The sequence below is a fragment of the Schistocerca piceifrons genome, chromosome 2 (assembly GCF_021461385.2).
Source record: "Schistocerca piceifrons isolate TAMUIC-IGC-003096 chromosome 2, iqSchPice1.1, whole genome shotgun sequence".
NCBI lineage: Eukaryota > Metazoa > Arthropoda > Insecta > Orthoptera > Acrididae > Schistocerca > Schistocerca piceifrons.
The window spans coordinates 40,395,271-40,417,686 of record NC_060139.1 but is presented as its reverse complement, the minus strand read 5'-3'; the positions used below and the strand labels follow the sequence as shown (position 1 = coordinate 40,417,686).

Sequence of the window (22,416 nt, the reverse complement as noted above, 5' to 3'; positions counted from 1 at the left end):
ATTGCCGTGATTTACATGACTTAGTTCGTACGATGCATCTGCGTGATGTTTGGGAACACAAATATCCAACCCTGGTGAAATATACGTTTTTTACCGCGTCCTCATGCAGTAGACTCGACAGATTCTATTTATCTGATTTTTTATGTGATAAAATTCTTTCTGTCGATGTTATTCCTACTAGTTTTTCTGACCATTGTGCTTTTACTGCAACTGTAAATCTTAGTCGCCAACCTGCAAAACTTTATCGTTCCCAATGGATGTTAAATGTTTCCCACCTTGCCGACAGTGCTATGGATGATGTTATAAGTGGCGTGTGAAAAAAAAAAAAAAAAAAAAAAAAAGGTATGATTCCTGCTTAGGGTGCAGAAGGTCCCTGGTTCAAATCCCGAACGAACCCTAGCGTTTTGTGCAAACTGATCGCACGTCAGTGGCTGAGTCAGCGGAAAAAGCTCGCCGTCAATATCAAACGAATTTCTTATTCGACGTGAGCAATTGACACTCTTGTCCGACGCGTGAAGGCGATTACGAAGGTTTCGGGTACAGATGGTAGCAGATGCATGTTAGTAAGTCTTGCTTAAAGTGATGAAAAAGTGTTTCCGCCCGGGATCGAACCGGGGACCTTCTACGTGTTAGACAGACGTGATAACCGCTACAGCACGGAAACGTCTTGTGTGCACCGTACCTCACAGACAACTTGTAGTGATGTTGCATCGTAACTAAAAAATTCAATAAATGTGGTACTTGCAAAACGAAGGGACGTGCGGCAGATCCACACACGAAGTGGCTCATTGGAGGACAATACGACATAGGCAGGAAAATAATGTTCCCGCCCGGGATCGAACCGGGGACCTTCTGCGTGTGAAGCAGACGTGATAACCGCTACACTACGGAAACGACGGACCCGACGAGTCCATCCTTTTTCACTCAAACTTGCCTCAGCCTTTCTATCGTCGGCGAATCCACACACGACAGATCTTCTGTCAGCCTGGAACCCATCACAGCCGAGGGCTCAAGAAGTCTTCGGGGTGCTCGAGAGGGTGTCTGCCGTAGCACCCCTAACGAGATAGCGGCGTTTCGCGCAGTCGTTATTGCGAGTCATATCAGCAAAGCAATCACTTTCTCAGCAGCAAGCAGTGCGAGCCCAGCGGCAGCTCTACATGAAGGTACCGATAGCCCAGGAAGGCCGCCCCCATCCCGCCAGCGTACACGAGACTTCCAGGGCACCCTGGACGACATCGAGGGACTGGAATAATTGGCAATCACCGTGTCACAGGGCTCGTTGGTCTAGGGGTATGATTCCTGCTTAGGGTGCAGGAGGTCCCGGGTTCAAATCCCGGACGAGCCCTAGCGTTTTGTGCAAACTGATCGCACGTCAGTGGCTGAGTCAGCGCAAAAAGCTCGCCGTCAATATCAAATGAACTTCTTATTCGATGTGAGCAATTGACACTCTGGTCCGACGCGTTAAAAAAAAAAAAAAAAAAAAAAAAAAAAAAAAAAGTGGTTGGGGTACCTGGCTCTCACCCAGGAGGCCGGGGTTCGATTCCCGGTACCGGAAATGCGCATTTTGTTGCTCCTCTTATGCGACTTGGCCCGACTTAGCTCGACTGACGCTACGCTGACGCTTGCAGAAAACTACGTTAAGTACAATTCGTGGTAACAAGTGACGGCGAGAGCGATGCAACACCTGCCCACCTCTTATCGAGGGACCTAACTGTGGTCAACAAAGCTGGAGGACTGCAAGACATTGCCACGGGGGCTGAATGCAGCTAACCACACTGCTTAGTGTCCTAACAGCGGAGACAGGTTCAAAAAAAAAAAAAAAAAAAAAAAAAAATGGGTATAATTCCTGCTTAGGGTGCAGGAGGTCCCGGGTTCAAATCCCGGACGAGCCCTCGCGTTTTGTGCAAACTGATCGCACGTCAGTGGCTGAGTCAGCGCAAAAAGCTCGCCGTCAATATCAAACGAATTTCTTATTCGACGTGAGCAATTGACACTCTGGTCCGACGCGTGAAGGCGATTACGAAGGTTTCGGGTACAGGTGGTAGCAGATGCATGTTAGTAAGTCTTGCTTAAAGTGATGAAAAAGTGTTTCCGCCCGGGATCGAACCGGAGACCATCTGCGTGTTAGGCAGACGCGATAACCGCTACACCACGGAAACTGCTTGTGTGCACCGTCCTTCACAGACAACTTGTAGTGATGTTGCCATCGTAACTAAAAAATTCAATAAATGTGGTACTTGCAAAACGAAGGGACGTGCGGCAGATCCACAATCGAAGTAGCTCATTGGAGGACAATACGACATAGGCAGGAAAATACTGTTCCCGCCCGGGATCGAATTGGGGACCTTCTGCGTGTGAAGCAGACGTGATAAACGCCACACTACGGAAACGACGGACCCTACGAGTCCATCCTTGTTCACTCAAACTTGCCTCAGCCTTTCTCTCGTCGGCGAATGCACACACGACAGTTCTTTTGTCAGCCTGGAACCCATCACAGCCGAGGGCTCAAGAAGTCTTCGGGGTGCTCGAGAGGGTGTCTGCCGTAGCACCCCTAACGAGATAGCGGCGTTTCGCGCAGTCGTTATTGCAAGTCATATCAGCAAAAGCAATCACTTTCTCAGCAGCACTCAGTGCGAGCCCAGCGGCAGCTCTACATGAAGGTACCGATAGCCCAGGAGGGCCGCCCCCATCCCGCCAGCGTACACGAGACTTCCAGGGCACCCTGGACGACATCGAGGGACTGGAATAATTGGCAATCGCCGTGTCACAGGGCTCGTTGGTCTAGGGGTACGCAGTTCCGGTTTAGACGCCGTGCAGTGTGGACGTGCCTAGTCTTCCGCTCCGCCGTAGCGTTACGTATAGTGGACTATCGTTTTTGTTTACGTGTTGTGTTGCAACTTCTGTGAGTGTTTCTCCGTCGTTGTTTCGTACCTTGTGTTCCTTTCTGTCCTTATTTCAGTGTTTTTTGTGTAGCGGTTTCGACCGCATATTTTGAAAATGTCGTCCCAGGTTATTCCTCGTCAGGCTACAGTTAGTTTTGCTTTTGACAAGTCAACCCGCCATGTGCAACCTAGTTCTCTTGAGATTCATGATTGGTTGGTAGATACCTTTGGTGTTCATTCGGATCAGGTGCACACTGCTTATTTTGATACCGAACTGTATGTTTTCTTTGTTAAGTTTATGGACCCACTTCAGGTTGATAAAATTCTTTCTAAATATGGTCATCAAGTTCTCTTTCGGCATCGGGATGATTCTGTAAGTACCGTGCTGCTTTCCAATGCTTCCATCACGTATACCAATGTTCGTGTTTACAACCTTCCACCGGAGGTGGATAATGTCTATCTTAAGGAGGGTCTACAGAAGTATGGTGATGTAAAGAGCATTCGCCTTGAACGCTGGTCAAGCCAACATCGCCTGCAATGTTACAGTGGTATTTGTTCAGTCGAAATGCACGTTAAGCAGAATATTCCATCTCACCTGCAGATCGGTGGATATCGTGTCCATGTAACATATAGTGGTCAGGTGGGCACCTGTTTTTTGTGCAATGAAAGTGGTCACGTGCGTACCGACTGTCCGCGGAGAGTTTTTGTTTTAAAAAATTCTCTCGAACAGCGTCGCAAGTTAACGGTCGCTGACCTCGTTGCAGGTGGTTCTGCTCTTGGTGTAGCACAGTCCAGTGGTAGTAGCGCCCCTCCACAGGTTTTGCGCACCCCTGATACAGAATTTCCTCCTTTGCGTGCTAAATCTGATGTTGTTCCGTCTGTCCCTCAGGTGGGTGTGCCACTTTTGAATAATAAGAGGCGTCGCCCACACGATGGAAATAGTACGGATGAGGATCTCCCTGAGATGCCCCAGTCCGAGCGACCGGCATCCTCCGAGCCACTATGTACTGTAGCTGCTCCCTGCCCTCCTGAGGTAGCGGTTCCGGTGGCGGCTGCTGGCGCCCCTCCGGCCTCCGACGCAGCTTCTCTCGAGTCGGGTCGTCGGTCGGGCCTGTTGGCGCCGTCTTCCGAACCGACTTCGATGTCACAACAAGTGGAGCCGCGACAACTTCCTGCTTCGCTGCCCCATACCTCTGCCAGCGGAGCTGCTCCGCTTCCTTCCAACTCTGCGGCCTCGGACCTTCCTGCTCACGTTTCGCCTCCGTGCAGTCCATGTTTGCCGGAAGCTAGTGCAGGTGTTGACCATTCCGTTTTGTCGGATGTTTCCCCCGCGACCCCGGATCCCGCATGTGGACCGGCGCGGGTGCTGTCGGATACAGAACTTGACCCTCCTACGTCACCGGCGGCTGAAGTTTCCTTGCCCGTCAGCCGACGCAAGTTACGCGTTCAGCCGAACGTTAATGCTGTTCGTAAAAAACCGAAACGTAAGGGATCCGCGGAACGGGGTAGCAGTCCCCCTCCCTCGGATGCCTCTGTCACCCCTGCTATGGACTGTGACGCTGGTGCGTCGGTGTAGGTGATTTGTTTTCTCGCTTTTCTCTCTATGGTTCAAGCATACACCTTTCTTACCTTAAATGTTAACCGTATTGAGTCCGACGTTCGCATTGCCTTTTTGCGGCAGTTTATTTACGACGCCTGTGCGGACGTAGTGTTTTTGCAGGAAGTGTTGTTTTCTGATCTCTCTCTACCTGGATTTCAAACTGTTTTTAATGTCGCGCCGGAATATTCAACAGGAACTGCTCTTTTCTTTCGAGAGGGCATTCCTATTACTGACATTGAATTCCTTGACTCTGGCCGTGGGATTGGTTGTCGTCTTTTTGATCTCCGCCTCGTTGTTTTGTATGCCCCCTCTGGTTCGGGTCACACTGTGGCTCGATCGCGCTTTTATAAAGAAGAGCTTATTTATCTTTTGCGCCAGAGTCCTCGGAGTCTCCTGCTCGGAGGCGATTTTAATTGTGTTTTACGCCCTGCAGACCAGTCCCCCAATTTTAATTATTGCCGTGATTTACATGACTTAGTTCGTACGATGCATCTGCGTGATGTTTGGGAACACAAATATCCAACCCTGGTGAAATATACGTTTTTTACCGCGTCCTCATGCAGTAGACTCGACAGATTCTATTTATCTGATTTTTTATGTGATAAAATTCTTTCTGTCGATGTTATTCCTACTAGTTTTTCTGACCATTGTGCTTTTACTGCAACTGTAAATCTTAGTCGCCAACCTGCAAAACTTTATCGTTCCCAATGGATGTTAAATGTTTCCCACCTTGCCGACAGTGCTATGGATGATGTTATAAGTGGCGTGTGAAAAAAAAAAAAAAAAAAAAAAAAAAGGGTATGATTCCTGCTTAGGGTGCAGAAGGTCCCTGGTTCAAATCCCGAACGAACCCTAGCGTTTTGTGCAAACTGATCGCACGTCAGTGGCTGAGTCAGCGGAAAAAGCTCGCCGTCAATATCAAACGAATTTCTTATTCGACGTGAGCAATTGACACTCTTGTCCGACGCGTGAAGGCGATTACGAAGGTTTCGGGTACAGATGGTAGCAGATGCATGTTAGTAAGTCTTGCTTAAAGTGATGAAAAAGTGTTTCCGCCCGGGATCGAACCGGGGACCTTCTGCGTGTTAGACAGACGTGATAACCGCTACAGCACGGAAACTGCTTGTGTGCACCGTACCTCACAGACAACTTGTAGTGATGTTGCCATCGTAACTAAAAAATTCAATAAATGTGGTACTTGCAAAACGAAGGGACGTGCGGCAGATCCACACACGAAGTGGCTCATTGGAGGACAATACGACATAGGCAGGAAAATAATGTTCCCGCCCGGGATCGAACCGGGGACCTTCTGCGTGTGAAGCAGACGTGATAACCGCTACACTACGGAAACGACGGACCCGACGAGTCCATCCTTTTTCACTCAAACTTGCCTCAGCCTTTCTATCGTCGGCGAATCCACACACGACAGATCTTCTGTCAGCCTGGAACCCATCACAGCCGAGGGCTCAAGAAGTCTTCGGGGTGCTCGAGAGGGTGTCTGCCGTAGCACCCCTAACGAGATAGCGGCGTTTCGCGCAGTCGTTATTGCGAGTCATATCAGCAAAGCAATCACTTTCTCAGCAGCAAGCAGTGCGAGCCCAGCGGCAGCTCTACATGAAGGTACCGATAGCCCAGGAAGGCCGCCCCCATCCCGCCAGCGTACACGAGACTTCCAGGGCACCCTGGACGACATCGAGGGACTGGAATAATTGGCAATCACCGTGTCACAGGGCTCGTTGGTCTAGGGGTATGATTCCTGCTTAGGGTGCAGGAGGTCCCGGGTTCAAATCCCGGACGAGCCCTAGCGTTTTGTGCAAACTGATCGCACGTCAGTGGCTGAGTCAGCGCAAAAAGCTCGCCGTCAATATCAAATGAACTTCTTATTCGATGTGAGCAATTGACACTCTGGTCCGACGCGTTAAAAAAAAAAAAAAAAAAAAAAAAAAAAAAGTGGCTGGGGTACCTGGCTCTCACCCAGGAGGCCGGGGTTCGATTCCCGGTACCGGAAATGCGCATTTTGTTGCTCCTCTTATGCGACTTGGCCCGACTTAGCTCGACTGACGCTACGCTGACGCTTGCAGAAAACTACGTTAAGTACAATTCGTGGTAACAAGTGACGGCGAGAGCGATGCGACACCTGTCCACCTCTTATCGAGGGACCTAACTGTGGTCAACAAAGCTGGAGGACTGCAAGACATTGCCACGGGGGCTGAAGGCAGCTAACCACACTGCTTAGTGTCCTAACAGCGGAGACAGGTTCAAAAAAAAAAAAAAAAAAAAAAAAATGGGTATAATTCCTGCTTAGGGTGCAGGAGGTCCCGGGTTCAAATCCCAGACGAGCCCTCGCGTTTTGTGCAAACTGATCGCACGTCAGTGGCTGAGTCAGCGCAAAAAGCTCGCCGTCAATATCAAACGAATTTCTTATTCGACGTGAGCAATTGACACTCTGGTCCGACGCGTGAAGGCGATTACGAAGGTTTCGGGTACAGGTGGTAGCAGATGCATGTTAGTAAGTCTTGCTTAAAGTGATGAAAAAGTGTTTCCGCCCGGGATCGAACCGGAGACCATCTGCGTGTTAGGCAGACGCGATAACCGCTACACCACGGAAACTGCTTGTGTGCACCGTCCTTCACAGACAACTTGTAGTGATGTTGCCATCGTAACTAAAAAATTCAATAAATGTGGTACTTGCAAAACGAAGGGACGTGCGGCAGATCCACAATCGAAGTAGCTCATTGGAGGACAATACGACATAGGCAGGAAAATACTGTTCCCGCCCGGGATCGAAGTGGGGACCTTCTGCGTGTGAAGCAGACGTGATAAACGCCACACTACGGAAACGACGGACCCTACGAGTCCATCCTTGTTCACTCAAACTTGCCTCAGCCTTTCTCTCGTCGGCGAATGCACACACGACAGTTCTTTTGTCAGCCTGGAACCCATCACAGCCGAGGGCTCAAGAAGTCTTCGGGGTGCTCGAGAGGGTGTCTGCCGTAGCACCCCTAACGAGATAGCGGCGTTTCGCGCAGTCGTTATTGCAAGTCATATCAGCAAAAGCAATCACTTTCTCAGCAGCACTCAGTGCGAGCCCAGCGGCAGCTCTACATGAAGGTACCGATAGCCCAGGAGGGCCGCCCCCATCCCGCCAGCGTACACGAGACTTCCAGGGCACCCTGGACGACATCGAGGGACTGGAATAATTGGCAATCGCCGTGTCACAGGGCTCGTTGGTCTAGGGGTACGCAGTTCCGGTTTAGACGCCGTGCAGTGTGGACGTGCCTAGTCTTCCGCTCCGCCGTAGCGTTACGTATAGTGGACTATCGTTTTTGTTTACGTGTTGTGTTGCAACTTCTGTGAGTGTTTCTCCGTCGTTGTTTCGTACCTTGTGTTCCTTTCTGTCCTTATTTCAGTGTTTTTTGTGTAGCGGTTTCGACCGCATATTTTGAAAATGTCGTCCCAGGTTATTCCTCGTCAGGCTACAGTTAGTTTTGCTTTTGACAAGTCAACCCGCCATGTGCAACCTAGTTCTCTTGAGATTCATGATTGGTTGGTAGATACCTTTGGTGTTCATTCGGATCAGGTGCACACTGCTTATTTTGATACCGAACTGTATGTTTTCTTTGTTAAGTTTATGGACCCACTTCAGGTTGATAAAATTCTTTCTAAATATGGTCATCAAGTTCTCTTTCGGCATCGGGATGATTCTGTAAGTACCGTGCTGCTTTCCAATGCTTCCATCACGTATACCAATGTTCGTGTTTACAACCTTCCACCGGAGGTGGATAATGTCTATCTTAAGGAGGGTCTACAGAAGTATGGTGATGTAAAGAGCATTCGCCTTGAACGCTGGTCAAGCCAACATCGCCTGCAATGTTACAGTGGTATTTGTTCAGTCGAAATGCACGTTAAGCAGAATATTCCATCTCACCTGCAGATCGGTGGATATCGTGTCCATGTAACATATAGTGGTCAGGTGGGCACCTGTTTTTTGTGCAATGAAAGTGGTCACGTGCGTACCGACTGTCCGCGGAGAGTTTTTGTTTTAAAAAATTCTCTCGAACAGCGTCGCAAGTTAACGGTCGCTGACCTCGTTGCAGGTGGTTCTGCTCTTGGTGTAGCACAGTCCAGTGGTAGTAGCGCCCCTCCACAGGTTTTGCGCACCCCTGATACAGAATTTCCTCCTTTGCGTGCTAAATCTGATGTTGTTCCGTCTGTCCCTCAGGTGGGTGTGCCACTTTTGAATAATAAGAGGCGTCGCCCACACGATGGAAATAGTACGGATGAGGATCTCCCTGAGATGCCCCAGTCCGAGCGACCGGCATCCTCCGAGCCACTATGTACTGTAGCTGCTCCCTGCCCTCCTGAGGTAGCGGTTCCGGTGGCGGCTGCTGGCGCCCCTCCGGCCTCCGACGCAGCTTCTCTCGAGTCGGGTCGTCGGTCGGGCCTGTTGGCGCCGTCTTCCGAACCGACTTCGATGTCACAACAAGTGGAGCCGCGACAACTTCCTGCTTCGCTGCCCCATACCTCTGCCAGCGGAGCTGCTCCGCTTCCTTCCAACTCTGCGGCCTCGGACCTTCCTGCTCACGTTTCGCCTCCGTGCAGTCCATGTTTGCCGGAAGCTAGTGCAGGTGTTGACCATTCCGTTTTGTCGGATGTTTCCCCCGCGACCCCGGATCCCGCATGTGGACCGGCGCGGGTGCTGTCGGATACAGAACTTGACCCTCCTACGTCACCGGCGGCTGAAGTTTCCTTGCCCGTCAGCCGACGCAAGTTACGCGTTCAGCCGAACGTTAATGCTGTTCGTAAAAAACCGAAACGTAAGGGATCCGCGGAACGGGGTAGCAGTCCCCCTCCCTCGGATGCCTCTGTCACCCCTGCTATGGACTGTGACGCTGGTGCGTCGGTGTAGGTGATTTGTTTTCTCGCTTTTCTCTCTATGGTTCAAGCATACACCTTTCTTACCTTAAATGTTAACCGTATTGAGTCCGACGTTCGCATTGCCTTTTTGCGGCAGTTTATTTACGACGCCTGTGCGGACGTAGTGTTTTTGCAGGAAGTGTTGTTTTCTGATCTCTCTCTACCTGGATTTCAAACTGTTTTTAATGTCGCGCCGGAATATTCAACAGGAACTGCTCTTTTCTTTCGAGAGGGCATTCCTATTACTGACATTGAATTCCTTGACTCTGGCCGTGGGATTGGTTGTCGTCTTTTTGATCTCCGCCTCGTTGTTTTGTATGCCCCCTCTGGTTCGGGTCACACTGTGGCTCGATCGCGCTTTTATAAAGAAGAGCTTATTTATCTTTTGCGCCAGAGTCCTCGGAGTCTCCTGCTCGGAGGCGATTTTAATTGTGTTTTACGCCCTGCAGACCAGTCCCCCAATTTTAATTATTGCCGTGATTTACATGACTTAGTTCGTACGATGCATCTGCGTGATGTTTGGGAACACAAATATCCAACCCTGGTGAAATATACGTTTTTTACCGCGTCCTCATGCAGTAGACTCGACAGATTCTATTTATCTGATTTTTTATGTGATAAAATTCTTTCTGTCGATGTTATTCCTACTAGTTTTTCTGACCATTGTGCTTTTACTGCAACTGTAAATCTTAGTCGCCAACCTGCAAAACTTTATCGTTCCCAATGGATGTTAAATGTTTCCCACCTTGCCGACAGTGCTATGGATGATGTTATAAGTGGCGTGTGAAAAAAAAAAAAAAAAAAAAAAAAAGGGTATGATTCCTGCTTAGGGTGCAGAAGGTCCCTGGTTCAAATCCCGAACGAACCCTAGCGTTTTGTGCAAACTGATCGCACGTCAGTGGCTGAGTCAGCGGAAAAAGCTCGCCGTCAATATCAAACGAATTTCTTATTCGACGTGAGCAATTGACACTCTTGTCCGACGCGTGAAGGCGATTACGAAGGTTTCGGGTACAGATGGTAGCAGATGCATGTTAGTAAGTCTTGCTTAAAGTGATGAAAAAGTGTTTCCGCCCGGGATCGAACCGGGGACCTTCTGCGTGTTAGACAGACGTGATAACCGCTACAGCACGGAAACTGCTTGTGTGCACCGTACCTCACAGACAACTTGTAGTGATGTTGCCATCGTAACTAAAAAATTCAATAAATGTGGTACTTGCAAAACGAAGGGACGTGCGGCAGATCCACACACGAAGTGGCTCATTGGAGGACAATACGACATAGGCAGGAAAATAATGTTCCCGCCCGGGATCGAACCGGGGACCTTCTGCGTGTGAAGCAGACGTGATAACCGCTACACTACGGAAACGACGGACCCGACGAGTCCATCCTTTTTCACTCAAACTTGCCTCAGCCTTTCTATCGTCGGCGAATCCACACACGACAGATCTTCTGTCAGCCTGGAACCCATCACAGCCGAGGGCTCAAGAAGTCTTCGGGGTGCTCGAGAGGGTGTCTGCCGTAGCACCCCTAACGAGATAGCGGCGTTTCGCGCAGTCGTTATTGCGAGTCATATCAGCAAAGCAATCACTTTCTCAGCAGCAAGCAGTGCGAGCCCAGCGGCAGCTCTACATGAAGGTACCGATAGCCCAGGAAGGCCGCCCCCATCCCGCCAGCGTACACGAGACTTCCAGGGCACCCTGGACGACATCGAGGGACTGGAATAATTGGCAATCACCGTGTCACAGGGCTCGTTGGTCTAGGGGTATGATTCCTGCTTAGGGTGCAGGAGGTCCCGGGTTCAAATCCCGGACGAGCCCTAGCGTTTTGTGCAAACTGATCGCACGTCAGTGGCTGAGTCAGCGCAAAAAGCTCGCCGTCAATATCAAATGAACTTCTTATTCGATGTGAGCAATTGACACTCTGGTCCGACGCGTTAAAAAAAAAAAAAAAAAAAAAAAAAAAAAAAGTGGCTGGGGTACCTGGCTCTCACCCAGGAGGCCGGGGTTCGATTCCCGGTACCGGAAATGCGCATTTTGTTGCTCCTCTTATGCGACTTGGCCCGACTTAGCTCGACTGACGCTACGCTGACGCTTGCAGAAAACTACGTTAAGTACAATTCGTGGTAACAAGTGACGGCGAGAGCGATGCGACACCTGTCCACCTCTTATCGAGGGACCTAACTGTGGTCAACAAAGCTGGAGGACTGCAAGACATTGCCACGGGGGCTGAAGGCAGCTAACCACACTGCTTAGTGTCCTAACAGCGGAGACAGGTTCAAAAAAAAAAAAAAAAAAAAAAAAAATGGGTATAATTCCTGCTTAGGGTGCAGGAGGTCCCGGGTTCAAATCCCGGACGAGCCCTCGCGTTTTGTGCAAACTGATCGCACGTCAGTGGCTGAGTCAGCGCAAAAAGCTCGCCGTCAATATCAAACGAATTTCTTATTCGACGTGAGCAATTGACACTCTGGTCCGACGCGTGAAGGCGATTACGAAGGTTTCGGGTACAGGTGGTAGCAGATGCATGTTAGTAAGTCTTGCTTAAAGTGATGAAAAAGTGTTTCCGCCCGGGATCGAACCGGAGACCATCTGCGTGTTAGGCAGACGCGATAACCGCTACACCACGGAAACTGCTTGTGTGCACCGTCCTTCACAGACAACTTGTAGTGATGTTGCCATCGTAACTAAAAAATTCAATAAATGTGGTACTTGCAAAACGAAGGGACGTGCGGCAGATCCACAATCGAAGTAGCTCATTGGAGGACAATACGACATAGGCAGGAAAATACTGTTCCCGCCCGGGATCGAAGTGGGGACCTTCTGCGTGTGAAGCAGACGTGATAAACGCCACACTACGGAAACGACGGACCCTACGAGTCCATCCTTGTTCACTCAAACTTGCCTCAGCCTTTCTCTCGTCGGCGAATGCACACACGACAGTTCTTTTGTCAGCCTGGAACCCATCACAGCCGAGGGCTCAAGAAGTCTTCGGGGTGCTCGAGAGGGTGTCTGCCGTAGCACCCCTAACGAGATAGCGGCGTTTCGCGCAGTCGTTATTGCAAGTCATATCAGCAAAAGCAATCACTTTCTCAGCAGCACTCAGTGCGAGCCCAGCGGCAGCTCTACATGAAGGTACCGATAGCCCAGGAGGGCCGCCCCCATCCCGCCAGCGTACACGAGACTTCCAGGGCACCCTGGACGACATCGAGGGACTGGAATAATTGGCAATCGCCGTGTCACAGGGCTCGTTGGTCTAGGGGTACGCAGTTCCGGTTTAGACGCCGTGCAGTGTGGACGTGCCTAGTCTTCCGCTCCGCCGTAGCGTTACGTATAGTGGACTATCGTTTTTGTTTACGTGTTGTGTTGCAACTTCTGTGAGTGTTTCTCCGTCGTTGTTTCGTACCTTGTGTTCCTTTCTGTCCTTATTTCAGTGTTTTTTGTGTAGCGGTTTCGACCGCATATTTTGAAAATGTCGTCCCAGGTTATTCCTCGTCAGGCTACAGTTAGTTTTGCTTTTGACAAGTCAACCCGCCATGTGCAACCTAGTTCTCTTGAGATTCATGATTGGTTGGTAGATACCTTTGGTGTTCATTCGGATCAGGTGCACACTGCTTATTTTGATACCGAACTGTATGTTTTCTTTGTTAAGTTTATGGACCCACTTCAGGTTGATAAAATTCTTTCTAAATATGGTCATCAAGTTCTCTTTCGGCATCGGGATGATTCTGTAAGTACCGTGCTGCTTTCCAATGCTTCCATCACGTATACCAATGTTCGTGTTTACAACCTTCCACCGGAGGTGGATAATGTCTATCTTAAGGAGGGTCTACAGAAGTATGGTGATGTAAAGAGCATTCGCCTTGAACGCTGGTCAAGCCAACATCGCCTGCAATGTTACAGTGGTATTTGTTCAGTCGAAATGCACGTTAAGCAGAATATTCCATCTCACCTGCAGATCGGTGGATATCGTGTCCATGTAACATATAGTGGTCAGGTGGGCACCTGTTTTTTGTGCAATGAAAGTGGTCACGTGCGTACCGACTGTCCGCGGAGAGTTTTTGTTTTAAAAAATTCTCTCGAACAGCGTCGCAAGTTAACGGTCGCTGACCTCGTTGCAGGTGGTTCTGCTCTTGGTGTAGCACAGTCCAGTGGTAGTAGCGCCCCTCCACAGGTTTTGCGCACCCCTGATACAGAATTTCCTCCTTTGCGTGCTAAATCTGATGTTGTTCCGTCTGTCCCTCAGGTGGGTGTGCCACTTTTGAATAATAAGAGGCGTCGCCCACACGATGGAAATAGTACGGATGAGGATCTCCCTGAGATGCCCCAGTCCGAGCGACCGGCATCCTCCGAGCCACTATGTACTGTAGCTGCTCCCTGCCCTCCTGAGGTAGCGGTTCCGGTGGCGGCTGCTGGCGCCCCTCCGGCCTCCGACGCAGCTTCTCTCGAGTCGGGTCGTCGGTCGGGCCTGTTGGCGCCGTCTTCCGAACCGACTTCGATGTCACAACAAGTGGAGCCGCGACAACTTCCTGCTTCGCTGCCCCATACCTCTGCCAGCGGAGCTGCTCCGCTTCCTTCCAACTCTGCGGCCTCGGACCTTCCTGCTCACGTTTCGCCTCCGTGCAGTCCATGTTTGCCGGAAGCTAGTGCAGGTGTTGACCATTCCGTTTTGTCGGATGTTTCCCCCGCGACCCCGGATCCCGCATGTGGACCGGCGCGGGTGCTGTCGGATACAGAACTTGACCCTCCTACGTCACCGGCGGCTGAAGTTTCCTTGCCCGTCAGCCGACGCAAGTTACGCGTTCAGCCGAACGTTAATGCTGTTCGTAAAAAACCGAAACGTAAGGGATCCGCGGAACGGGGTAGCAGTCCCCCTCCCTCGGATGCCTCTGTCACCCCTGCTATGGACTGTGACGCTGGTGCGTCGGTGTAGGTGATTTGTTTTCTCGCTTTTCTCTCTATGGTTCAAGCATACACCTTTCTTACCTTAAATGTTAACCGTATTGAGTCCGACGTTCGCATTGCCTTTTTGCGGCAGTTTATTTACGACGCCTGTGCGGACGTAGTGTTTTTGCAGGAAGTGTTGTTTTCTGATCTCTCTCTACCTGGATTTCAAACTGTTTTTAATGTCGCGCCGGAATATTCAACAGGAACTGCTCTTTTCTTTCGAGAGGGCATTCCTATTACTGACATTGAATTCCTTGACTCTGGCCGTGGGATTGGTTGTCGTCTTTTTGATCTCCGCCTCGTTGTTTTGTATGCCCCCTCTGGTTCGGGTCACACTGTGGCTCGATCGCGCTTTTATAAAGAAGAGCTTATTTATCTTTTGCGCCAGAGTCCTCGGAGTCTCCTGCTCGGAGGCGATTTTAATTGTGTTTTACGCCCTGCAGACCAGTCCCCCAATTTTAATTATTGCCGTGATTTACATGACTTAGTTCGTACGATGCATCTGCGTGATGTTTGGGAACACAAATATCCAACCCTGGTGAAATATACGTTTTTTACCGCGTCCTCATGCAGTAGACTCGACAGATTCTATTTATCTGATTTTTTATGTGATAAAATTCTTTCTGTCGATGTTATTCCTACTAGTTTTTCTGACCATTGTGCTTTTACTGCAACTGTAAATCTTAGTCGCCAACCTGCAAAACTTTATCGTTCCCAATGGATGTTAAATGTTTCCCACCTTGCCGACAGTGCTATGGATGATGTTATAAGTGGCGTGTGAAAAAAAAAAAAAAAAAAAAAAAAAGGGTATGATTCCTGCTTAGGGTGCAGAAGGTCCCTGGTTCAAATCCCGAACGAACCCTAGCGTTTTGTGCAAACTGATCGCACGTCAGTGGCTGAGTCAGCGGAAAAAGCTCGCCGTCAATATCAAACGAATTTCTTATTCGACGTGAGCAATTGACACTCTTGTCCGACGCGTGAAGGCGATTACGAAGGTTTCGGGTACAGATGGTAGCAGATGCATGTTAGTAAGTCTTGCTTAAAGTGATGAAAAAGTGTTTCCGCCCGGGATCGAACCGGGGACCTTCTGCGTGTTAGACAGACGTGATAACCGCTACAGCACGGAAACTGCTTGTGTGCACCGTACCTCACAGACAACTTGTAGTGATGTTGCCATCGTAACTAAAAAATTCAATAAATGTGGTACTTGCAAAACGAAGGGACGTGCGGCAGATCCACACACGAAGTGGCTCATTGGAGGACAATACGACATAGGCAGGAAAATAATGTTCCCGCCCGGGATCGAACCGGGGACCTTCTGCGTGTGAAGCAGACGTGATAACCGCTACACTACGGAAACGACGGACCCGACGAGTCCATCCTTTTTCACTCAAACTTGCCTCAGCCTTTCTATCGTCGGCGAATCCACACACGACAGATCTTCTGTCAGCCTGGAACCCATCACAGCCGAGGGCTCAAGAAGTCTTCGGGGTGCTCGAGAGGGTGTCTGCCGTAGCACCCCTAACGAGATAGCGGCGTTTCGCGCAGTCGTTATTGCGAGTCATATCAGCAAAGCAATCACTTTCTCAGCAGCAAGCAGTGCGAGCCCAGCGGCAGCTCTACATGAAGGTACCGATAGCCCAGGAAGGCCGCCCCCATCCCGCCAGCGTACACGAGACTTCCAGGGCACCCTGGACGACATCGAGGGACTGGAATAATTGGCAATCACCGTGTCACAGGGCTCGTTGGTCTAGGGGTATGATTCCTGCTTAGGGTGCAGGAGGTCCCGGGTTCAAATCCCGGACGAGCCCTAGCGTTTTGTGCAAACTGATCGCACGTCAGTGGCTGAGTCAGCGCAAAAAGCTCGCCGTCAATATCAAATGAACTTCTTATTCGATGTGAGCAATTGACACTCTGGTCCGACGCGTTAAAAAAAAAAAAAAAAAAAAAAAAAAAAAAAAAAGTGGCTGGGGTACCTGGCTCTCACCCAGGAGGCCGGGGTTCGATTCCCGGTACCGGAAATGCGCATTTTGTTGCTCCTCTTATGCGACTTGGCCCGACTTAGCTCGACTGACGCTACGCTGACGCTTGCAGAAAACTACGTTAAGTACAATTCGTGGTAACAAGTGACGGCGAGAGCGATGCGACACCTGTCCACCTCTTATCGAGGGACCTAACTGTGGTCAACAAAGCTGGAGGACTGCAAGACATTGCCACGGGGGCTGAAGGCAGCTAACCACACTGCTTAGTGTCCTAACAGCGGAGACAGGTTCAAAAAAAAAAAAAAAAAAAAAAAAAATGGGTATAATTCCTGCTTAGGGTGCAGGAGGTCCCGGGTTCAAATCCCGGACGAGCCCTCGCGTTTTGTGCAAACTGATCGCACGTCAGTGGCTGAGTCAGCGCAAAAAGCTCGCCGTCAATATCAAACGAATTTCTTATTCGACGTGAGCAATTGACACTCTGGTCCGACGCGTGAAGGCGATTACGAAGGTTTCGGGTACAGGTGGTAGCAGATGCATGTTAGTAAGTCTTGCTTAAAGTGATGAAAAAGTGTTTCCGCCCGGGATCGAACCGGAGACCATCTGCGTGTTAGGCAGACGCGATAACCGCTACACCACGGAAACTGCTTGTGTGCACCGTCCTTCACAGACAACTTGTAGTGATGTTGCCATCGTAACTAAAAAATTCAATAAATGTGGTACTTGCAAAACGAAGGGACGTGCGGCAGATCCACAATCGAAGTAGCTCATTGGAGGACAATACGACATAGGCAGGAAAATACTGTTCCCGCCCGGGATCGAAGTGGGGACCTTCTGCGTGTGAAGCAGACGTGATAAACGCCACACTACGGAAACGACGGACCCTACGAGTCCATCCTTGTTCACTCAAACTTGCCTCAGCCTTTCTCTCGTCGGCGAATGCACACACGACAGTTCTTTTGTCAGCCTGGAACCCATCACAGCCGAGGGCTCAAGAAGTCTTCGGGGTGCTCGAGAGGGTGTCTGCCGTAGCACCCCTAACGAGATAGCGGCGTTTCGCGCAGTCGTTATTGCAAGTCATATCAGCAAAAGCAATCACTTTCTCAGCAGCACTCAGTGCGAGCCCAGCGGCAGCTCTACATGAAGGTACCGATAGCCCAGGAGGGCCGCCCCCATCCCGCCAGCGTACACGAGACTTCCAGGGCACCCTGGACGACATCGAGGGACTGGAATAATTGGCAATCGCCGTGTCACAGGGCTCGTTGGTCTAGGGGTACGCAGTTCCGGTTTAGACGCCGTGCAGTGTGGACGTGCCTAGTCTTCCGCTCCGCCGTAGCGTTACGTATAGTGGACTATCGTTTTTGTTTACGTGTTGTGTTGCAACTTCTGTGAGTGTTTCTCCGTCGTTGTTTCGTACCTTGTGTTCCTTTCTGTCCTTATTTCAGTGTTTTTTGTGTAGCGGTTTCGACCGCATATTTTGAAAATGTCGTCCCAGGTTATTCCTCGTCAGGCTACAGTTAGTTTTGCTTTTGACAAGTCAACCCGCCATGTGCAACCTAGTTCTCTTGAGATTCATGATTGGTTGGTAGATACCTTTGGTGTTCATTCGGATCAGGTGCACACTGCTTATTTTGATACCGAACTGTATGTTTTCTTTGTTAAGTTTATGGACCCACTTCAGGTTGATAAAATTCTTTCTAAATATGGTCATCAAGTTCTCTTTCGGCATCGGGATGATTCTGTAAGTACCGTGCTGCTTTCCAATGCTTCCATCACGTATACCAATGTTCGTGTTTACAACCTTCCACCGGAGGTGGATAATGTCTATCTTAAGGAGGGTCTACAGAAGTATGGTGATGTAAAGAGCATTCGCCTTGAACGCTGGTCAAGCCAACATCGCCTGCAATGTTACAGTGGTATTTGTTCAGTCGAAATGCACGTTAAGCAGAATATTCCATCTCACCTGCAGATCGGTGGATATCGTGTCCATGTAACATATAGTGGTCAGGTGGGCACCTGTTTTTTGTGCAATGAAAGTGGTCACGTGCGTACCGACTGTCCGCGGAGAGTTTTTGTTTTAAAAAATTCTCTCGAACAGCGTCGCAAGTTAACGGTCGCTGACCTCGTTGCAGGTGGTTCTGCTCTTGGTGTAGCACAGTCCAGTGGTAGTAGCGCCCCTCCACAGGTTTTGCGCACCCCTGATACAGAATTTCCTCCTTTGCGTGCTAAATCTGATGTTGTTCCGTCTGTCCCTCAGGTGGGTGTGCCACTTTTGAATAATAAGAGGCGTCGCCCACACGATGGAAATAGTACGGATGAGGATCTCCCTGAGATGCCCCAGTCCGAGCGACCGGCATCCTCCGAGCCACTATGTACTGTAGCTGCTCCCTGCCCTCCTGAGGTAGCGGTTCCGGTGGCGGCTGCTGGCGCCCCTCCGGCCTCCGACGCAGCTTCTCTCGAGTCGGGTCGTCGGTCGGGCCTGTTGGCGCCGTCTTCCGAACCGACTTCGATGTCACAACAAGTGGAGCCGCGACAACTTCCTGCTTCGCTGCCCCATACCTCTGCCAGCGGAGCTGCTCCGCTTCCTTCCAACTCTGCGGCCTCGGACCTTCCTGCTCACGTTTCGCCTCCGTGCAGTCCATGTTTGCCGGAAGCTAGTGCAGGTGTTGACCATTCCGTTTTGTCGGATGTTTCCCCCGCGACCCCGGATCCCGCATGTGGACCGGCGCGGGTGCTGTCGGATACAGAACTTGACCCTCCTACGTCACCGGCGGCTGAAGTTTCCTTGCCCGTCAGCCGACGCAAGTTACGCGTTCAGCCGAACGTTAATGCTGTTCGTAAAAAACCGAAACGTAAGGGATCCGCGGAACGGGGTAGCAGTCCCCCTCCCTCGGATGCCTCTGTCACCCCTGCTATGGACTGTGACGCTGGTGCGTCGGTGTAGGTGATTTGTTTTCTCGCTTTTCTCTCTATGGTTCAAGCATACACCTTTCTTACCTTAAATGTTAACCGTATTGAGTCCGACGTTCGCATTGCCTTTTTGCGGCAGTTTATTTACGACGCCTGTGCGGACGTAGTGTTTTTGCAGGAAGTGTTGTTTTCTGATCTCTCTCTACCTGGATTTCAAACTGTTTTTAATGTCGCGCCGGAATATTCAACAGGAACTGCTCTTTTCTTTCGAGAGGGCATTCCTATTACTGACATTGAATTCCTTGACTCTGGCCGTGGGATTGGTTGTCGTCTTTTTGATCTCCGCCTCGTTGTTTTGTATGCCCCCTCTGGTTCGGGTCACACTGTGGCTCGATCGCGCTTTTATAAAGAAGAGCTTATTTATCTTTTGCGCCAGAGTCCTCGGAGTCTCCTGCTCGGAGGCGATTTTAATTGTGTTTTACGCCCTGCAGACCAGTCCCCCAATTTTAATTATTGCCGTGATTTACATGACTTAGTTCGTACGATGCATCTGCGTGATGTTTGGGAACACAAATATCCAACCCTGGTGAAATATACGTTTTTTACCGCGTCCTCATGCAGTAGACTCGACAGATTCTATTTATCTGATTTTTTATGTGATAAAATTCTTTCTGTCGATGTTATTCCTACTAGTTTTTCTGACCATTGTGCTTTTACTGCAACTGTAAATCTTAGTCGCCAACCTGCAAAACTTTATCGTTCCCAATGGATGTTAAATGTTTCCCACCTTGCCGACAGTGCTATGGATGATGTTATAAGTGGCGTGTGAAAAAAAAAAAAAAAAAAAAAAAAAGGGTATGATTCCTGCTTAGGGTGCAGAAGGTCCCTGGTTCAAATCCCGAACGAACCCTAGCGTTTTGTGCAAACTGATCGCACGTCAGTGGCTGAGTCAGCGGAAAAAGCTCGCCGTCAATATCAAACGAATTTCTTATTCGACGTGAGCAATTGACACTCTTGTCCGACGCGTGAAGGCGATTACGAAGGTTTCGGGTACAGATGGTAGCAGATGCATGTTAGTAAGTCTTGCTTAAAGTGATGAAAAAGTGTTTCCGCCCGGGATCGAACCGGGGACCTTCTGCGTGTTAGACAGACGTGATAACCGCTACAGCACGGAAACTGCTTGTGTGCACCGTACCTCACAGACAACTTGTAGTGATGTTGCCATCGTAACTAAAAAATTCAATAAATGTGGTACTTGCAAAACGAAGGGACGTGCGGCAGATCCACACACGAAGTGGCTCATTGGAGGACAATACGACATAGGCAGGAAAATAATGTTCCCGCCCGGGATCGAACCGGGGACCTTCTGCGTGTGAAGCAGACGTGATAACCGCTACACTACGGAAACGACGGACCCGACGAGTCCATCCTTTTTCACTCAAACTTGCCTCAGCCTTTCTATCGTCGGCGAATCCACACACGACAGATCTTCTGTCAGCCTGGAACCCATCACAGCCGAGGGCTCAAGAAGTCTTCGGGGTGCTCGAGAGGGTGTCTGCCGTAGCACCCCTAACGAGATAGCGGCGTTTCGCGCAGTCGTTATTGCGAGTCATATCAGCAAAGCAATCACTTTCTCAGCAGCAAGCAGTGCGAGCCCAGCGGCAGCTCTACATGAAGGTACCGATAGCCCAGGAAGGCCGCCCCCATCCCGCCAGCGTACACGAGACTTCCAGGGCACCCTGGACGACATCGAGGGACTGGAATAATTGGCAATCACCGTGTCACAGGGCTCGTTGGTCTAGGGGTATGATTCCTGCTTAGGGTGCAGGAGGTCCCGGGTTCAAATCCCGGACGAGCCCTAGCGTTTTGTGCAAACTGATCGCACGTCAGTGGCTGAGTCAGCGCAAAAAGCTCGCCGTCAATATCAAATGAACTTCTTATTCGATGTGAGCAATTGACACTCTGGTCCGACGCGTTAAAAAAAAAAAAAAAAAAAAAAAAAAAAAAAAAGTGGCTGGGGTACCTGGCTCTCACCCAGGAGGCCGGGGTTCGATTCCCGGTACCGGAAATGCGCATTTTGTTGCTCCTCTTATGCGACTTGGCCCGACTTAGCTCGACTGACGCTACGCTGACGCTTGCAGAAAACTACGTTAAGTACAATTCGTGGTAACAAGTGACGGCGAGAGCGATGCGACACCTGTCCACCTCTTATCGAGGGACCTAACTGTGGTCAACAAAGCTGGAGGACTGCAAGACATTGCCACGGGGGCTGAAGGCAGCTAACCACACTGCTTAGTGTCCTAACAGCGGAGACAGGTTCAAAAAAAAAAAAAAAATGGGTATAATTCCTGCTTAGGGTGCAGGAGGTCCCGGGTTCAAATCCCGGACGAGCCCTCGCGTTTTGTGCAAACTGATCGCACGTCAGTGGCTGAGTCAGCGCAAAAAGCTCGCCGTCAATATCAAACGAATTTCTTATTCGACGTGAGCAATTGACACTCTGGTCCGACGCGTGAAGGCGATTACGAAGGTTTCGGGTACAGGTGGTAGCAGATGCATGTTAGTAAGTCTTGCTTAAAGTGATGAAAAAGTGTTTCCGCCCGGGGTCGAACCGGAGACCATCTGCGTGTTAGGCAGACGCGATAACCGCTACACCACGGAAACTGCTTGTGTGCACCGTCCTTCACAGACAACTTGTAGTGATGTTGCCATCGTAACTAAAAAATTCAATAAATGTGGTACTTGCAAAACGAAGGGACGTGCGGCAGATCCACAATCGAAGTAGCTCATTGGAGGACAATACGACATAGGCAGGAAAATACTGTTCCCGCCCGGGATCGAATTGGGGACCTTCTGCGTGTGAAGCAGACGTGATAAACGCCACACTACGGAAACGACGGACCCTACGAGTCCATCCTTGTTCACTCAAACTTGCCTCAGCCTTTCTCTCGTCGGCGAATGCACACACGACAGTTCTTTTGTCAGCCTGGAACCCATCACAGCCGAGGGCTCAAGAAGTCTTCGGGGTGCTCGAGAGGGTGTCTGCCGTAGCACCCCTAACGAGATAGCGGCGTTTCGCGCAGTCGTTATTGCAAGTCATATCAGCAAAAGCAATCACTTTCTCAGCAGCACTCAGTGCGAGCCCAGCGGCAGCTCTACATGAAGGTACCGATAGCCCAGGAGGGCCGCCC

At 50.1% G+C, this 22,416-nt stretch overlaps 20 non-coding genes across 20 annotated transcripts; 5 read left to right on the top strand and 15 right to left on the bottom strand.

Annotated features, from left to right (window-relative positions):
• Positions 1 to 591: 591 nt before the first annotated feature.
• Trnav-aac lies at positions 592 to 664 on the bottom strand. Its single transcript has one exon. It is a non-coding gene; the product is annotated as a tRNA-Val (tRNA).
• Positions 665 to 821: 157 nt separating this feature from the next.
• On the bottom strand, positions 822 to 894 carry Trnav-cac. Its single transcript has one exon. It is a non-coding gene; the product is annotated as a tRNA-Val (tRNA).
• A 379-nt stretch (positions 895 to 1,273) lies between these two features.
• On the top strand, positions 1,274 to 1,345 carry Trnap-agg. Its single transcript has one exon. It is a non-coding gene; the product is annotated as a tRNA-Pro (tRNA).
• Positions 1,346 to 2,086: 741 nt separating this feature from the next.
• Trnav-aac lies at positions 2,087 to 2,159 on the bottom strand. The gene has a single exon. It is a non-coding gene; the product is annotated as a tRNA-Val (tRNA).
• Positions 2,160 to 5,529: 3,370 nt separating this feature from the next.
• On the bottom strand, positions 5,530 to 5,602 carry Trnav-aac. The gene has a single exon. It is a non-coding gene; the product is annotated as a tRNA-Val (tRNA).
• Positions 5,603 to 5,760: 158 nt separating this feature from the next.
• On the bottom strand, positions 5,761 to 5,833 carry Trnav-cac. The gene has a single exon. It is a non-coding gene; the product is annotated as a tRNA-Val (tRNA).
• Positions 5,834 to 6,212: 379 nt separating this feature from the next.
• Trnap-agg lies at positions 6,213 to 6,284 on the top strand. Its single transcript has one exon. It is a non-coding gene; the product is annotated as a tRNA-Pro (tRNA).
• A 735-nt stretch (positions 6,285 to 7,019) lies between these two features.
• Trnav-aac lies at positions 7,020 to 7,092 on the bottom strand. The gene has a single exon. It is a non-coding gene; the product is annotated as a tRNA-Val (tRNA).
• A 3,369-nt stretch (positions 7,093 to 10,461) lies between these two features.
• On the bottom strand, positions 10,462 to 10,534 carry Trnav-aac. The gene has a single exon. It is a non-coding gene; the product is annotated as a tRNA-Val (tRNA).
• A 158-nt stretch (positions 10,535 to 10,692) lies between these two features.
• Trnav-cac lies at positions 10,693 to 10,765 on the bottom strand. The gene has a single exon. It is a non-coding gene; the product is annotated as a tRNA-Val (tRNA).
• A 379-nt stretch (positions 10,766 to 11,144) lies between these two features.
• Positions 11,145 to 11,216, top strand: Trnap-agg. Its single transcript has one exon. It is a non-coding gene; the product is annotated as a tRNA-Pro (tRNA).
• A 737-nt stretch (positions 11,217 to 11,953) lies between these two features.
• Positions 11,954 to 12,026, bottom strand: Trnav-aac. The gene has a single exon. It is a non-coding gene; the product is annotated as a tRNA-Val (tRNA).
• A 3,369-nt stretch (positions 12,027 to 15,395) lies between these two features.
• Positions 15,396 to 15,468, bottom strand: Trnav-aac. Its single transcript has one exon. It is a non-coding gene; the product is annotated as a tRNA-Val (tRNA).
• Positions 15,469 to 15,626: 158 nt separating this feature from the next.
• Trnav-cac lies at positions 15,627 to 15,699 on the bottom strand. Its single transcript has one exon. It is a non-coding gene; the product is annotated as a tRNA-Val (tRNA).
• Positions 15,700 to 16,078: 379 nt separating this feature from the next.
• On the top strand, positions 16,079 to 16,150 carry Trnap-agg. The gene has a single exon. It is a non-coding gene; the product is annotated as a tRNA-Pro (tRNA).
• Positions 16,151 to 16,890: 740 nt separating this feature from the next.
• Positions 16,891 to 16,963, bottom strand: Trnav-aac. Its single transcript has one exon. It is a non-coding gene; the product is annotated as a tRNA-Val (tRNA).
• Positions 16,964 to 20,332: 3,369 nt separating this feature from the next.
• On the bottom strand, positions 20,333 to 20,405 carry Trnav-aac. The gene has a single exon. It is a non-coding gene; the product is annotated as a tRNA-Val (tRNA).
• Positions 20,406 to 20,563: 158 nt separating this feature from the next.
• On the bottom strand, positions 20,564 to 20,636 carry Trnav-cac. Its single transcript has one exon. It is a non-coding gene; the product is annotated as a tRNA-Val (tRNA).
• A 379-nt stretch (positions 20,637 to 21,015) lies between these two features.
• Trnap-agg lies at positions 21,016 to 21,087 on the top strand. Its single transcript has one exon. It is a non-coding gene; the product is annotated as a tRNA-Pro (tRNA).
• Positions 21,088 to 21,816: 729 nt separating this feature from the next.
• On the bottom strand, positions 21,817 to 21,889 carry Trnav-aac. The gene has a single exon. It is a non-coding gene; the product is annotated as a tRNA-Val (tRNA).
• Between the last annotated feature and the right edge of the window lie 527 nt (positions 21,890 to 22,416).